The sequence below is a fragment of the Bombus impatiens genome, unplaced genomic scaffold (assembly GCF_000188095.3).
Source record: "Bombus impatiens unplaced genomic scaffold, BIMP_2.2 scf_0422, whole genome shotgun sequence".
Taxonomy (NCBI): domain Eukaryota; kingdom Metazoa; phylum Arthropoda; class Insecta; order Hymenoptera; family Apidae; genus Bombus; species Bombus impatiens.
The window spans coordinates 2,365-7,657 of NT_176841.1; the positions used below are offsets into that span (position 1 = coordinate 2,365).

Genomic DNA, 5,293 nt, shown 5'->3' on the forward strand with positions numbered 1-5,293 from the left:
CCGATATGGAGATTGACCAATTAGCAGCAACGCCAAATTCCCTCACCTTCTGAACGAAAGCTATCTTCGACGAATCCGATGTCCTCAGACACACCCCATATAGTTTTCGTCTGTGGCATCATCGGGACGGGAAATTCATTCTCTCTCGCGATCTCATCGACGAAAAGGGTAACCCCTTACGACCCGTGAATATTACGCGCCCGACTTAGATTTTGTGAGCACCTTCATCTATCATCCCGTCGACCGCGGATTCGTTATTGAACCTAAGATCATTGGCCATTAGTTTCTCAAGTATCTAATTACCACGGTTACTTGTCCAGTTCTATGATAATCGTATTTGCATTAGTCGAAGTCTTCTCTATTGCATAGCGACACGTGTAATCCAAACGAAGATTCGTTTCACGCCCCTAACCCTAACTTTAAAGTAAACCCGACATATTTTTGTGCCTAAAATTATTCTAAGCAGTATGTTATTTTGTAATAATTATTGGTTATAATATAACATAAAATAAATAGGGCGACAATATCTAGGGGAAGATTTTTGAGTATTTTACAATATAATTTTATTCTATCCCGTTTTTTCAGAAATAGATCTAAGTTGTAGGTATTGGTACAAGAGGAGACAGGAATACATTACTATCAGATTTTGTAGAGTTTCTAAATTTTGTATTCTCACTCATTCTTGATCTTATTTTGAGATCAATCTAAAATCTACCAAAAAGGAACCAATCTACATTTTTCCCGATCAACACTTAGTAGAATTTCTTTCTGCGCTAGACGTAGATATTTTTCTGTATGATCTAATATCTTCTGCAATGGTGTTTATAGTTACAGATATTTAAATGATATTCAGATAGCACATTTCTTTTGCCTTTAATGAAGATTCGTTTAAACTATATCATATGTGTGGGATGGTGTAACGTTAGGGAAAGACGCGGCTGATTGTTTATAAACGTTGTCAAGATATGTTAATGTTGTCAAGGAGTGTTGTGAGCGTTACCAAGATTTGTTAAGGGAAAAATGAGCGTGGTAATGCTGTCAGAGTTGAATCAATCGTGGTCGAGAGAAGTTCATCGTGTTACTGTGACGTAGAAATAGCGATAAGCGAATTCGTGAAGCGCGATATTATATTCGATTTGGTGAGAGTGTTACAATATTGTGTTTATCATACTGTCTTTTCTGTTAATTTATAATAAACATTCCTACATATATATATAATACCACTACATCAGCTGTCTTTCCTATTTTAAAATATTCTAAAATAACTTTTTGTCTAATAGCTTTTAATGTCTTTCCATTTAATGTCTTTCCAGACGTAATTCATTTCTAATAATTTGAAAGTCCACGTCATCGAATCCAATCACGTTCACAGACCGCTGTCCCAGGTATGAGTCACGTGTTCCTGACTCACACGCTGAAATTTTCATGAATGCTGTTTCTGGAAGTATTTAATACATAATTTTTTTAATTGTATATCTTACATTCAGTATTTACTTTGTTCGTCTTCTTTGCTGCAATTCTCCAATCCATGTCACTATTTCGATGATCCATATAGCATCCGGCATAATGTTTTCTTGTATCTCTTGTATTATGTTACATCCTAGAATGCAACCTGGAATCCTCGAGCTTCCCATCCGAGAAAGCGCCTACTCGAAAGGTTAGATAGCGTAGTAAAGAAAGTATTTTCGATGGGAGAGTAAAAATTGTAGAAAATGCAACGCAAAAGATTAAATTAACAAACAACAAGTCCACTCATGAAACAAAACAAAAGGTTGACGAACAGTAAGTTAGACGGAATGAAATAATTTCTGTGTTTAGTGTTTATGACAGTGGAGGACCGTCAAGAGTTTCTTGAATATGGAGTACGTGTGGATTTCCTTTATTACAAAAGAGATGAGAGAGTCACACGCAACTACACGCACGTACGTGTAACGTCAATCCATATCAGAGACCAGGCCGCTGTCACGACCGATTCACTTTAAAATCGGAGATAAAGATGTGGCGGCACTCGGCGACAATGTATATCGTCGAAGTGTCTAATGAGCCATCAATATCCCAACGATCCTTCCGCCGAGTATCCGAGGAGAAGGCGTGCGTGGTGGCGATCGCGGATGCCTAACAAACTCAAGGATAGTGGGGATATTGAGGGGTGACAAAAGACAAATAACCGAATTCGATCGGAAGTCGAGTGGGTAAGAGTCGGTTTTAAAAAGTTACGCCTATAGCTCGCAAGTAAAAATTGTGAATTGTGTTAGAAGAAAAATAAAGTTTATTTTTTCTATTTTTTTGGTTGTTCTTTTGTGTTATTTTATGTGACATACGCATCACGCACGCTTTCTGAATAAGAAGCGAAACCTAATCTCGAAAGTCGGCGAGCCGAAGGAAGCGCCACGTGTCGGCTAGAAAGGTCTGTAATCGATCACCAATCGAAGGGCCGAACAAACTTCCATGTTGGAAGACACGGCCGCCGATCGCGAAAAGAAGGAAGAACGGCCGTCTTGAAGACAGAACGTGTCTGACCGTCTTGGCACAAGGTGCAAAGCGATTCGCGACAGCGATTTTCTTTTACTCTTTCTGGCTATATTCTTTTATAATTAAAGTAGATTTTTGTTTTTACCCTCAGTGTGGATCGGATATTGCGTTATTTTGCGGAGTGATTATTCCCGGACAGGATGCGAACGCGGAACCACGTGTGTGATGGAGTAAATTTGTCTTTCTTGGCTTCTTCTTGGGGCTTTGCTGGGTGTGAGTAAGTAAATTATGTAAATTGTATTTGTAATTTCCTGTGAATCTGATAGGTTAATTAAACATGCCATTTCGCGGAACTCTTTCTAATTTTCGATTAAATTCAATAGTTTGCATTTCTCTTTGATTCCCTGGTGGTTTACGAACTTTATATTACGACATTTACTTTCTTCTTTTTTAGTTTTTTTTTTTGTTATGTTTGTTATTCAAACTGAGCTCAAAAGTCAATTTTCTTACACTCTCACTCAAATTTGGTCTGGTTGGCTAGTCGGATCAAAGAAAAAAGTTGGAAGGGTGAGAAATCCGGACGTCTGCAAATTTTTTTGAAAATTTATTTGCAGCGTTTTGATTTGCTGATCATATTTCACCGCACACACTTAAATAAGGCACACTGTGTCGAGATGGACGAGGATGATGTCCATCGTGAAAGTCAACCAACCTTCGCTCGCCAAGAATACTCCGTCGCTGAATTTCTTGTGCGATTGGATTGCCTTCTTTTCTAAAATTGGCTCACCAAGAGCTGTTCCTCTTCGCGGTTCCTAGACGAGCCATATCTACAACGCATTAATTATTTTTTTTACGCTAAAGTCATGGAGCTTTAAATCTCTCCGGTTTCTCCGCCGGTCATTCGATGTATTCTTCCTGATATACAAATCATTACATATCAGATTTACATGTTCACCATTATCCAAACATTCCAATGCTTTTAATTTTATTGCAAATAATTAACATATTTCGCTTACGCTTACTACACAACATTTAGTGTATTTATCATCTCACACTAAGACAATAAATATATAAGTAGACAGAATTGCAGAAGTAACGTTTAGAATTCTTTTGAGATCACTTTACGGCCGAATGCTTGATAGGACTGATTGACTGAGAAATGATGAGGTTGCTGTGCAACGATTGCCGATTCTTTTGTCGAAATTCGCACCGTAGTAAGGAAAGAAACATAACCGATTTCCTCTGCAGGGTCGGTCAGACATCGAACTATTTCACGGTCTAGCTGAGCGTTCGAAGTTGTCAAGTCGCACCGCTCTTTAGATGTATAAGGTACAACTAATTTTATGTTACAAAATGTTTGATAAATAATTACTACAAATTGATCATTGAACAAGAAACATTTATTATTTTAAAGTGAATGATAAATAATATTTCAATAACATCTTTATTAGAATTTCTAAATAAACACATATTTTACATTATTAACTTTACTTGATAAAATTATTATAACTAACTATTACTATTAATATAACTATTACTTGATAAAATTTGCAAAAATTTATACATTATCATACATAATGCAAAACATATTTTCATTTCACCACAGTCTACAGGAAACCATGTTTCCATATTTTTAGTCTTTTATTGTTATTGTTCATTATTTGCGTATAGATTCGTCTCTGTGACAACATTTTCTCAATATATATTATCAAATATTATATTAGAAATGTCTAATTCTTTTCTGTCTTCACCTAACTGACTTAAAGTTGCTACTTTTATGCTAGGAATCTTCGTACAGTTCCAGATTGTTGGTTCATTAGCTTCTTTCTAAATCCATAGCTCTGATTGTTGATGATTACTGTGATTTTCATCTTCAGTATCATCTTCATTAACTAGTCGCTTAAAACGTTTTGATAAAGGAATTAAAATATCACTACTGTCACTTTATTTAAAATATCTATCAAATCACTTTTTGCGATGTAAGCAGAACTTTCACTGTCTTCAACAACGCTTAACATCCTTTTTGAAGACATTTTTAAGACATTTTGAAGACATTTCTAATATTTTTCAAGAAAATATATCTGGCCAAGAAAAAAAATGTTGTTTGTGATTGGCCCGAAGGACGTACAACGTTTCGTGCTCGTGTTATACATAATTGACCAGAAAAGACGTATTTCGTTTTATGGTCGTGTTCATTATGTTTGGCCCGAAGGACGTACCATGTTTATCGCACGTGTTGTTTATAATTGACCGAAGAACGCACTACGTTTCATGTTCGTGTTCTTTATGTTTGGCCCGAAGAACGTACCACGAGTTTAACTCGAGGATGTAAGTTAACGGGTTAACTCTTTCTTCGTTTTTATTTGATGTGGCTAACAAGTGTCTGATTATTTCTTCCTGAGATTGTAAAATTGACTTTTATTTGGGTGCAGTTATATTCTCAGCAGCATATTATCTATTTATATCATTATTATCAAAATTGTTATGTTATTTCCCTGCCTAACAATACGTTCACAGGACTTTCGCTTTCCGTTTGTTATTATTGTAGGTATGTTTTTTATTTTTGCGTATTGTGCCATATAGTTCGCACTCCTTACCTTTTAAATATTTTGCTAGTCGAATACTTGTGTAATAATTCCTGTTATAATGATTTTTCTCTAATTTAATAACGACTCGCACAATTTTGCTATCGTGGTACCCGGTTTGCCAAATCAAAAACAGTTTTGTCCTGGCTACTGTGAATTTTGTATGACCAAATATATTCTTTTGCCGTACACAGCTTTTTTTGTGGTATCGAAAAAATAATCTGCTACAAAAAGGA

The 5,293-nt window shown here is 35.9% G+C and overlaps 1 long non-coding RNA gene and 1 pseudogene across 1 annotated transcript; one reads left to right on the forward strand and one right to left on the reverse strand.

The window, feature by feature from the left end:
- Positions 1-2,329: 2,329 nt before the first annotated feature.
- Positions 2,330-3,022, forward strand: LOC117151780. The gene is made up of 2 exons (XR_004461903.1): positions 2,330-2,534; positions 2,624-3,022. It is a non-coding gene; the product is annotated as an uncharacterized LOC117151780 (long non-coding RNA).
- A 222-nt stretch (positions 3,023-3,244) lies between these two features.
- LOC112213018 lies at positions 3,245-4,549 on the reverse strand (annotated as a pseudogene).
- Positions 4,550-5,293: the final 744 nt, after the last annotated feature.